Below are 12349 nucleotides of genomic sequence, written 5' to 3' on the forward strand. Positions count from 1 at the left end.
AAATCCTGCTAATACCACTAAAATGTTTACAAAATTCGGTTATAGCAAAAGTTTTTCAGTGTTAATTTTAACATTTATGCATTTTTTTACAATCACTACGGTATTTAACAATAACATTTTATGTCCTTTAGAGAAGGAATTGTGAATTGCGGAATTGCGGATTCAATGGGCCGAAGGGCCTGTTTCTGCGCAGGATCTCTAACCTAAACTAAACGAGAAATTGAGAAAACAAAGGAATATGTGTTTGGTTAACAGTTCATTGTTGTCTTTCAACAGCTTTTGCTACTTCATTACACCACATGGTTTGACTGGGGCAGTCATAGATTCGGAATATCATTGCCTGCCCAGGACTGCTACAATATGCAAAATCAGTTTATTGATTATGGTGAGGAATAAAATCATGCTTACGTAAAGGACAATGAAAAAAATAAACGTGCAAATATGTGTTGACCTAAACATGGAAACAATTCAATATTCTGCACATTTGCTCAAAAAGTGGATTAAAAAAAAACTTGGTCATGACATTCTATATTTACAATGAGGAGAAATCTCTTTCATTTTCCTTCTGGAAATGAAAATGTATTTTTAAAATGTCTGCAATTCTTCAAATTTGAATTAATTCTCATGAATTTTACATGGGCACTTTAGGGGGTGGGGATTGAGGGTAGGGGGGCAGACACTGTAATAATGTTATAAGAAATTACTTGTGTTCACCCTGCTCGTCAATCTCGGTGCTACAGCACTACAGTTGCAAGGCAACATAGGAAACTGAATTAATGAAGCCTCTAATACAGTGAAATGTCAGCATTCATTTTCCATCAATCAATTTAGAAATACTATCTTGTGAAAACCTCGCCTTCTCACTTGCACTCCACAGACAGCCACAATGAGCTTGCAGTGGTCACACAGGTTGTTTATGAGCTCCTGCAGCAATCCATTAACCAGCAATGTTGTCTCCAGCTAGCTAGAAAAATCTTATGCAAAATAAAATAAAGCCGGCTATGATTTAGGGAGAATCATTCACTTTCCCTGTAACAATGCCTCATTTGGACAGCAATGCAAGGGCATGACAAAATTGACAAATATGTTCAGGCAGATTCAATTTTAGTCTTGTTTCTTACACTGAGGCTGCCCAACCTGAGCCTGACAAGACCTAACTTCACGTTAGTTTCAGCTCAGGTCAGCTCTAGAAAAACATCTGTACAGATACATGGATAGGACAGGTTTAGTGGGTTCTGGACCAAGCGCAGGAAAGTGGGACTAGGGTAGCTGGGACATTGTTGGCCGGTGTGGGCGAGTTGGGCCGAAGGGCCTGTTCCACATTGTACCACTCTATGACTCTATCTTCATTCCTGTTGCTCGGGCTGGGCTTGGAGTTACTGCGGTTGGGTGGGTTTGTAATGGGTTAGGCTGTGTTTTAGAGCACAAGGGTCAATGTGTGCCAATTAACAAATAGCTATAACCACACTGATGAAATAATAAGGAAGATACACATCATCGATATCTATTGGCACACGTATTCATGAAAGACAAGGCCGCCAGACGGTGCAGCAGTGGCGCAGCGGGAGAGTTGCTGCCTTACAGCGCCAGAGACCCAGGTTCCATCCAGACTATCAGTGCTGTCCACACGGAGTTTGTACGATCTCCCCGTGACTACGTTGGTTTTCTCCGGGTGCTCCAGTTTCCTCCCACATTCCAAAGACGTACTGGTATGTAGGTTAATTGGCTTACATAAAGATTGTAAATTGTCCCTAGTGTGTTGGATAGTGCTAGTTACTTACTTACTACCTATTATGCCTCCTGGCATGTAGGGTAGCAACGAATGTTCTGGGCGTTTCTGGTCACTACCCCAGGTCAGGCCCATTGTTTTCATTTCCTCCTCTACAGTTCAAATCCAGGTAGTTTTGGATCTCCTTCTTTTCCTTTTCCCGTCCAGTGTCCAGTGTAGGGCTATTCTTGGGATGCCGTCTGGTTCTCTTCTCAGTATATGGCCAATCCAGTTCCAGCGCCTTCTCATGATGATGGTGTCCATGCTCTCTTGTTGGTATTGAGCAAGGAGATCTTGGTTGGATCTGGTGTTTGGCCAAAATATTCTAAGGATTCTTTTCAGGTACTTAGTATGGAAGATGTCACTCATTGTCATTCTCCAGCATTCCGAGCCATACAGGAGGGTGGAGAGGCCACAGCTCTGGTATAACTTCAGCTTGGTCTTGGTGCTGTATTGCTGAGGCCTCCATACATTGTTTAGCATTCTGAAAACATTCCAAGCCTTGTTTAGCCGGTTCTTGATGTCATTGTCTGCTCCGCCATCGTGTCTGACTTTGCTACCAAGATAGGTAAACTCCTCAGTTATGGGAAGATTATTTCCATTCACTTGGATTGTCAAGGGGTTTTGGATGTTTAGTGTCATTACTTCAGATTTTTTTCTGGTTTATCTTCAGGACAATTTGTTGTGCAAAGACATTGAGACTGGATGTTTTTTCCTGCATGTGCTTGTGAGTGTGGGAGGCCAGAGCCAAGTCATCAGCAAAATCAAGGTCTTCCAATGATGAGATAGTGCAGGTTTAGCGGGAAATCGCTGGTCGGCACAGAGTTAATGGGCTGAAGGTCCTGTTTCCATGCTGTATCTCTAAACAAAACTAAATAAAAGTTGAGGACATTCATCCTCCTCATTACTGTTTCATCAGTGTAAATAGAGCTGATGCTATTTGGTACACATTGCTACCTTTAGAACCTCAAATGATGTAAATGTACTCCATCAAACCTTCCTCAACCCCTGATTCCATCTCTCCTGATTCTTCTCAGCACAAATAGAGTCAAAGAGTCATAGAGTGATACAGTGTGGAACCAGAGCCTTCGGCCCAACTTGCCCACACCGGCTTGATCCATATCCCTCCAAACCTGTCCTATCCATGTACCTGTCTTCTGTTTCTTAAATGATGGGATAGTCCCAGCCTCAACTACCTCCTCTGGCAGCTTGTTCTATACACTCATCACCTTCTGTGTGAAAAACGTACCCTTTGGATTCCTAGTAAATCTTTTCCCCTTCACCTTGAACCAATGTCCTCGATTCCCCTACTCTGGGCAAGAGACTGTGTGCATCTACCCGATCTATTCCTTGTTCACCTCTAAAAGATGCCCCCTCATCCTCTTGCTCCATGGAATAGAAACATACATAGAAACATAGAAATTAGGTGCAGGAGTAGGCCATTCGGCCCTTCGAGCCTGTACCGCCATTCAATATGATCATGGCTGATCATCCAACTTAGTATCCCGTACCTGCCTTCTCTCCATACCCTCTGATCCCCTTAGCCACAAGGGCCACATCTAACTCCCTCTTAAATATAGCCAATGAACTGGCCTCAACTGGCCTCTGTGGCAGAGAGTTCCAGAGATTCACCACTCTCTGTGTGAAAAAAGTTCTTCTCATCTCAGTTTTAAAGGATTTCCCCCTTATCCTTAAGCTGTGACCCCTTGTCCTGGACTTCCCTAACATCGGGAACATCTTCCTGCATCTAGCCTGTCCAACCCCTTAAGAATTTTGTAAGTTTCTATAAGATCCCCTCTCAATCTTCTAAATTCTAGAGAGTATAAACCAAGTCTATCCAGTCCTTTCTTCATAAGACAGTCCTGACATCCCAGGAATCAGTCTGGTGAACCGTCTCTGCACTCCCTCTATGGCAATAATGTCCTTCCTCAGATTTGGAGACCAAAACTGTACGCAATACTCCAGGTGTGGTCTCACCAAGACCCTGTACAACTGCAGTAGAACCTCCCTGCTCCTATACTCAAATCCTTTTGCAATGAAAGCTAACATACCATTCGCTTTCTTTACTGCCTGCTGCACCTGCATGCCTACCTTCAATGACTGGTGTACCATGACACCCAGGTCTCGCTGCATCTCACCCTTTCCCAATCGGCCACCATTTAGATAATAGTCTGCTTTCCCGTTTTTGCCACCAAAATGGATAACCTCACATTTATCCACATTATACATTATAGAGACCCAGCCTCCTCAACCTCTCCCTATAGCCCAGACCCTCTAGTCCTGGCAACATCCTCGTAATTCTTTTCGTAACCCTTTCAAGCTTGACAATATCTTTCCTATAATATGGTGCCCAGAACTGAACACAATATTCTAAATGCAGTCCCACCAACCTCTTATACAACTGCAACATGATGTGAAAGGAACCTAGGCCCGGCAGTCATAAGGCCTTAGAGCAGGGGTGGGGAACCTTTTCATGGTGGAAGGCCGCATTAAGATAGCTGTAATCTAATAAGGCCGCATCCAAGAAACTTCAATTAGATAGACTTCAAAATGTACATTATTTTTTTTAAATAGCCCTCATGACTTGCTAATGTTTTAATTGTAGCCGTCAGTCAGGGAGGATTATTTAATTGAATCTTCTTTTACTCTTTCATCTATTTTAAATACGTTCATTTTAAGATTAAAATAAAAATAATAAAAGATGAATAAAAACATATCAATAATAATAAAAAGATTTGTTCTACAAAATTTGGATTCATTCAAAAGGCCGCACTTAATGGCTTAGAAGGCCGCAGGTTCCCCACCCCTGCCATAGAGCATCACACAAACCACACACATCATCCGCCTACTAGAGTGCACACAGCTTATGTGTCCCCAAACCACCCTAGCCTGTGAAAGGAATGATCTGTCTAATCATCAAGTATAATTTATTTTCTGGTCTAGGAAAAAAAAATGTTTCAAGTCTGGGTCTCATTCTTAGAAAATTAAATTATTGCTGCTCGTTTTTATGTTTCTGATCTCTTAATCCTTCCTTGCTGCTTCTCATTTTATTTAATTTACCATACAGTTTAAATATTTTAAGTTATGTTTCTCCCTTCAGATTTGATTGCCTTCATCAAGATTGTTGTAAAAGATTTTTGGAGCTATTCCAAAGTCCGCCAATGTGTACTGGCAGGCTTGACTTGATTTCACATGCTACAGATTTCTAATGTCATGCTATGTCATGCTAAAATGAAAAATTTAATGATTGTAAATTGGCCTTAATGTTCAAAGGAAATTCAAAAGTTTGCTTTTTAGTGAAGAATGGAAAGTGTTTAGAGGTTAGAGATACAGCGTGGAAACAGGCCATTTGGCCCATCCACTCCACACCAACCATTCACTAGTGCAGGGGTCGGCAAACTACGGACCCCGGGCCAAATGCGGCCATAACCCGAAATCATCCGGCCCGCAGGCATTTTTTCCCCCGTAATTATCCGGCCCACAGACTTCCTTCATCTCCAGTACATTCCGGCCCCGAGGCCGCGGTGACGCAAGGAGGCAAGGAGTCCCGTGCTGGTGGCTGCAATGGCGGAGCTGCCGAGCACATGTTGATCTTAAATTGTGTTTAAGTTTAACACCATTTAAGTGGAGTGGAGTTGGCTGAGCAATGCCACTCTCGTAGCGACTGCTCTACGGAACCTGCCATGCCTTCGACCCTGAAACTGTGTGAAGTGGGAAGCGGCTGTAAAAGGACAGCGCCGCTGGGGGGGAGACTTCCTTTCCACAGTGTGTGGGGAGTCTGGCCCGGGTCAGCATGGCCTGGACTGCACAAAGTAGTAAACTTCGTTGGGTCGCCAGGGGTAAAGTTGTGGGGAAGGCAGGAGCGATGAGAAGGAGGGGATCGGGGGTCATGCCAGCAACTCATTCACTCACTCAGTAGCTCGGGACCGGAGAGCGGTACCGGCTGCCAGCTCACGCCTTCTGCCGGCCCACCCGCCAGCCAGCCACAGTATCATAGAAACATAGAAAATAGGTGCAGGAGGCCATTCAGCCCTTCGAGCCAGCACCGCCATTCATTGTGATCATGGCTGATCGTCCCAAATAACCCGTGCCTGCCTTCTCCCCATATCCCGTGATTTCACTAGCCCCATAAGCTCTATCTAACTCTCTTAAATCCATCCAGTGATTTGGCCTCCACTGCTCTTGGTGGCAGGGAATCCCACAAATTCACAATTCTCTGGGTAAAAAAGTTTTTCTCACCTCAGTCTTAAATGGCCTCCCCTTTATTCTAAGACTGTGGCCCCTGGTTCTGGACTTGCCCAACATTGGGAACATTTTTCCTGCATCTAGCTTGTCCAGTCCTTTTATAATTTTATATGTTTCTTTAAGATCTACCCCTCATCCTTATAAACTCCAGTGAATACAAGCCTAGTCTTTTCAATCTTTCCTCATATGACGGTCCCGCCATCCCAGGGATCAATCTTGTGAACCTACGCTGCACTGTCTCAATCACAAGGATGTCCTTCCTCAAATTAGGAGACCAAAACTGTACACAATACTCCAGATATGGTCTTACCAGATCCCTATACAACTGCAGAAGAACCTCTTTACTCCTATACTGAGGTCCTTCGACACGGGTGCAACCGGTGGAGGTGGTGGTTGGCGGGTAGCTACTGGGCAGAAGGCTGGCTGCTTCTTCCCGGGCTCTCTCTCTCTCTCTCCCCATTATATAATGTCCCTGAGCCAGGAAGTCCCCGTCCCTCAGTCCTGACCCGCACAGTGCATTGTGGGACAGGCGAAGATGGAGGCCACTTCAGGAGTTTCACTTCTTCCTTTCTACTCACTAAACCAAACCCTTGATCCTGTCCCGCCAGCCTTTTTTTCAAAATTTAGCAACTCAAAATGGGGGTGCGTCTTTGTTGCTGGGAAATACGGTAACTCAAATTTCACTGGTTAAAGGACAATAAATGCAAAGTTGATCTTGAGGGTTGTTTCAATACCAGTGTCTCAAACTAATTCCTATGTTCAGTAGACATAATATTTCTTAAATATATAAATATGTCAAAGTTTATTAACTATGGCGATAGATGTGGCCCTCCAACCGCTCAGGCATGGGACCCAGCCGCTATGCACAACAAGGTTGCCGACACCTGCACTATTTCTTTCCTACATACTGGGGACAATTTACATAAAGCCAATTGATCTACAAACCAGTAGTTCTTTGGAAATATGGGTGGTAACTGGAGCACCCAGAGAAAGCCCAAGCAGTCACAGGGAGAATGTAAAAATTCCATACAGACAGCATCTGTAATCAGGATCAAACCCAGGTCTCTGGCAATGTAAGATAGCAACTCTACAGCTGCACCACTGCCTGAGATCCTTTTTCCCTCTGGCCATCAAACTGTACAACTCCTCCCCCGTCTGTCGTGAGGTGGGGTAGACGGACTCCCATCTCCCCCCCCCCCCCCCCCCCCACCCCCCCCCCCCCCCCACACACCCCCCCCCCCACACCCCACACCCCCCCACACACACACACACCCACCCACACACACACACACCACCCCCCCACACACACACACACACACACACACACACACCCCCCCCCCCACACCCCCCCACACACACACCCACACCCATACCCAAACACCGAACACCACCACCCCCCCCACACCCACACACCCCCACACACCCCCACACCACACACACACACCACACACACACATAACCCCCCCCCCCCCCACCACCCCCACACACACACCACACATAACCCCCCCCCCCCACACACCCCCCCCCCCCCCCCCCCCCCCCCCCCCCCCCCCCACACACACACACACATTCTCACCAATCTTTGCACATCCCCAATCCTTTCCACTCATCACTTTAATTTCATGTTTCATGTATTTTGTGTTTTATGACTGTTGGCAGATCAATTTCCTGCCAGGGATAAATACATTTCTATCACATCATAAAATTCAGCCATGATCACCATCACAATCAGAAAGTGTGCTTAAAATTTAAAATAATAAAAGTATACCCCAATATGCATTATCAGTAATAAATTATTTGTGAAATAGAGGCAATATGTTCATGAGGAGCCAAACATCTGAAGTTTACCAGGTAAGTGAGCATGAGCAAAGCCACTCACAAGCATGAGCTTACTGCAGGGAAGCAGAATTAGAAAATCAACGACAATGACAAACACATAAACAGCGGATGAAAGATTAGCAAGTTTTTTTTAAAAGCATTGGTTCCTCAATGCTCTTCTAAAATATCTCTTTTCCCGTGGGATTTGAGCATTTCAGCACAAAGTAATGAGATCAATTGGATTGTAGAATTTAAGGCTTTTAAAACAATGAGTCAGACATAAATTTCAGTTGTAATAACTTGGATAAAAATTGGAAACATTATTTTTAACTGAGCCGACAGCTTCCTAAAGCTGCAATTATAGGCATGCTCAAACACTGGATGCTAATTGAGATGGAATTAATATCCTCCCAAATCTAGTTTTAAAAAAAAGTTATTCCAGAAGGAAATGTTTCAAAAGTTGTCATAGTTGCAATCGTGGCTCAATTGATTGCACGTGGTTTATTTCTAAATCCAATCAACTAAAGACAAGAATCCAATGTGACTTTCCAGTGGAATATGGGTGAATGATGCACTTTAAGCATGACTACTCTCTTCTCTTTTCTGCAGATGTATAAAATTCCATGGGCCCACGTGTAATGTAAGGGTTAAATATATTTTATTACACTCCATTGAAGAAAAACTGACAAACCTTCTCTACTGTCCTGGCCAATATTGATCCCTCAATTATGTATTCAAGAGAGAGTTTGATATAGCTCTTAGGACTAACATAATCAAGGAATATGGGGAGAAGGCAGGAACGGGGTACTGATTTTGGATGATCAGCCATGATCATATTGAATGGCGGTGTTAGCTCGAATGACCGCGTTGGTGGTGATCACTCCTGCACCTATTTTCTATGTTTCTATGATTATCACCAATTTTATTGGCTGTTTTTTGTAATGTTGTTGTTAATTGGTGCCTGCTGTGGACAAATTGACTGCCATAGTCCCAACATTAAGATTAATTTGCGATCAATATACCACTCTTATGCTTCGGTTCAAGAGTCAATAGTGTTTTATTGTCATATGTCCCAGATAGGACAATGAAATTCCCGCTTGTTGCAGCACAACAGAATATGTAAACATAGTACATAATGGGAGAAACAAAGTTCAGTGTGTGTATACACACATGCACACATACTCAATAAATAAACAAATATAACAATAATAGTTGTTGTTCAGAGCTTATGTGTTGTCATGTTTAATAGCTTGATGGCTGTAGGGAAGAAGCTGTTCTTGAACCTGGACGTTAGAGTTTTCAGGTTCCTGTACCTTCTTCCCAATGGCAATGGTGAAATGAGTGTGGCCATGATGTTGGCTGCCTTTTTGAGTCAGAGACTTCAATAGATCCCTTCGATGGTGGGGAGGTCAGAGCAGGCGCGGGACCGGGCAGTGTTCACAACTTTTTGCAGTCTCTTCAGTGCCTCGTGTTTAGTTGGTTTTAATTGACTGTTAATGTCATTACACATTGCCAGGGTTTGGAAAAGAGGAGTGAATTACACGGTTAATTTACAAAGTTGCATAGATTATTGCACTGAGCAACTTGAAGGCGTGTGGACCTGAATACTTCTGCAATTTTGAAAGCATTTACTTTCTAGGTTTGTTTCCTCACTCGTGATAGAGGTTGCTTTGTCACCAAGGAGACAGCATGCACTGTTTCGATTAGTGCAGTCAATATTTATGGGAAATATGATTAAATACATTAAAAATCAATGAGAGCATAACAGATTGGCAATCTCGACTGCACCATCAAACGAGTACATTAGAGAACAAAGTTGAAACCTCTCCTTTTGCAGTATATTTTAACTGTGTGCAGGGTGCAATGACTTTTAATTTTAATATAAAAAGATAATTAGTTTAAGAGATAGAAGAGCAAAACAATTCTGAAATGGCTGTCACAGTGGCATGGTTAAGACATTTAAATAACTCTGTGGGCTATTTTAAATGAAGAGATTAACGCATTTATTTTTAGATACAGTAATCATGTCACTAAAATTAAGGACACAGGAATGTCACAAAAGTATTAAGCACTGATTGAGCAACAATAATGTCCGCCTTTGAACATCTGAAATGCCAAACAGGCTTAGTGATTCTATCTCAGGACCATTCAAGAAGTGAATGTTTGCGAGTGATTCTATCAGAATGTTGCCCATTATCTTTCATTGTTATTGATTTACTTTTACTCCTCCTGCAGATCCATAAAGGTCCTCGAGTTAAAATAGCGAGAATCCCAAAGATGTACAGGTTTGTAGGTTAATTGGCTTGGTATAAGTGTAAATTGTCCCGAGTGTGTGTTAGTGTGCGAGGATCGTTGGTCGGTGCAGACTCGGTGGGTCGAAGGGGGCCTGTTTCCGCGCTGTTTCTCTCAATTAAACTAACATTCCTTGGAGCAGCACCTCATATTTCGCTTGGGCAATTTGCACCCCAGCGGTATGAACATTGACTTCTCTAATTTCAGGTAGTCCTTACTTTCTCCTCCCCTTCTTATCTCTCCCTCAGCCCACTGGCTCCTCCACTTCCTTTCTTTCCCTTCTACTGCCAAATCTACTGATAAGCAGGTCCTTAAGGCCTCGATATTTGTTAGTAAACGGTGGGGGGGGGAGCGCTGAGGTAGGGTTTAACCCGCCTTGCAGTCACCTGGTCAAGAGCGCTGACCATGTAAACATACTAAGCTGAGGGGGATAACCCAAGGAGTGGCCTAACCCCCAGGGACCGCCACAATACAGTATTTAGTACTGTAAATACTGCCTTATTTAGAGGGCATTAACTACCGGGAGAGGTGGGACACTCTGGAGAACCAGAGGCTGAGGGGAAACCTAATGGAAGTCTATAAAATGATGAGGGGCATAGATATGGTAGAAAGTCAGAACCTTTTTCCCCAGGGTGGAATGTTAAATATTAGAGATAAAGATCAGAGGGAGAAAGTTGAAAGGAGATATGCAGGTTGTTTGTTTTTTGCCCCATTGACAGTGGTGGGCACCTGGAATGCGCTGCCAGTAGGGGTGGTGGTGGTGGAAGCAAATATGATCGTTTGAGGTTTTTAGATAAGTTCATGGATGTGCAGTGAGATACAAAGCACGTGTGAGGATTAGTTTAAGTTCAGCACAGACATGGGCCAAAGGGCCTGTTCTGAACTATTCTATGGAAAGACAAAATGTTGGAATAACTCAGCAGGTGCAGCAACATGCCTGGAGAACATCGATAGGTGATATTTTAGGGTTGGATCCCTTCTTCAGACTGTCACCAATCCATGTTCCCCAGGGATGCTGCCTGACCCGTTGAGTACTCCATCATCTGCATCTTTCATTGGTAAACCAGCATCTGCAGTTCCTCGTTCCAACTGTTCTATGTTCTAAGGGTTTTAAAGTCACTACAAGTCAATGCTATTTAAAGATATTTTAAATATTAAGCAAAATTACTTTTGTTTGAAAGGCAAAGGGCACCAAAATGTGCATTGCATTAACATTTCCATGCATGTTTTCATTTGCCTCAAGCAGAACCTCACATCAGTATATTCTAACCCCATTACTGATGCAAACTACATTTTGTGCTCGTTTTGAATTTAAACGTTAGAATTGTGGGCGTGCTTCTAGCTGAAGTTGCTAACATTCTGATTTTTATGTCTCCATTTAGCATCAAGTCATGGTTTGGAAGGAAGGACTGTGTTTCATACATTAACTCTCCTTGACATCTGGCAACCTTTAAAACAAAAATCCTTTTGGTTTCATTCCCACTTTTCAAGTTTGACATTAATGGACACTGCACTGAAAGTTCAAAGTGATCATAAGTTTTTTTTTTTACAGATTAATTATTCATGGATAGATATACTACTCCACAGTCTGAAACCACATTTCCAATACCCTAAAGTGAGCTAGGCAGACATGTACTATGTCCTTGGATAAGGTATTGCCATACTACATATTCCAGTCCTTACTAGCAGGTCACAAATCAAATTTCAATGAGTTGCTGGATGTATCGTTGTTCCTCCCCAAACTTACACTCTCTTAATCCGAAAGGCTGCTCTAACTGCCTCTACCTAGGCCCTTGAAGGGTCCATGGTGGGACAGGCAGGCATGAAGGAGCCACACCTGTGAAACTCCTCTGGAAACCTTAGTTTAGTTTAGAGATACAGCGCGGAAACGGGACCTTTGGCCCACTGAGACCACGCTGACCAGTGATCCCCACATATCCTACAAACATTAGGGACAATTTACACTTATACCAAGCAAATTAACCTACAAACCTGTATGTCTTTGGAGTGTGGGAGGAAACCGGAGATCTCGGAGAAAACTCACTCAGTCACGGGGAGAACGAACAAACTCGATACAGACAGCACCCGAAGTCGGGATCGAACCTGGGTCTATGTCGATGCAACAGCTGTAAGGTTTACTCTAGCCACGTGTCCATCTTTACCACGTGTCAGAGGTTTTTAAAAAAGTATTTGAATGTCGCCAATATTCAGCAGCTTTTAATACTT

General features: G+C 43.4%; 1 long non-coding RNA gene across 1 annotated transcript; it reads left to right on the plus strand.

The window, feature by feature from the left end:
* The first annotated feature begins 287 nt into the window (after positions 1-287).
* LOC129703929 (uncharacterized) lies at positions 288-12349 on the plus strand. Its single transcript, XR_008724648.1, has 3 exons — positions 288-385; positions 10067-10116; positions 11506-12349. It is a non-coding gene; the product is annotated as an uncharacterized LOC129703929 (long non-coding RNA).

Source organism: Leucoraja erinacea, chromosome 15 (genome assembly GCF_028641065.1).
Source record: "Leucoraja erinacea ecotype New England chromosome 15, Leri_hhj_1, whole genome shotgun sequence".
Lineage (NCBI taxonomy): Eukaryota > Metazoa > Chordata > Chondrichthyes > Rajiformes > Rajidae > Leucoraja > Leucoraja erinaceus.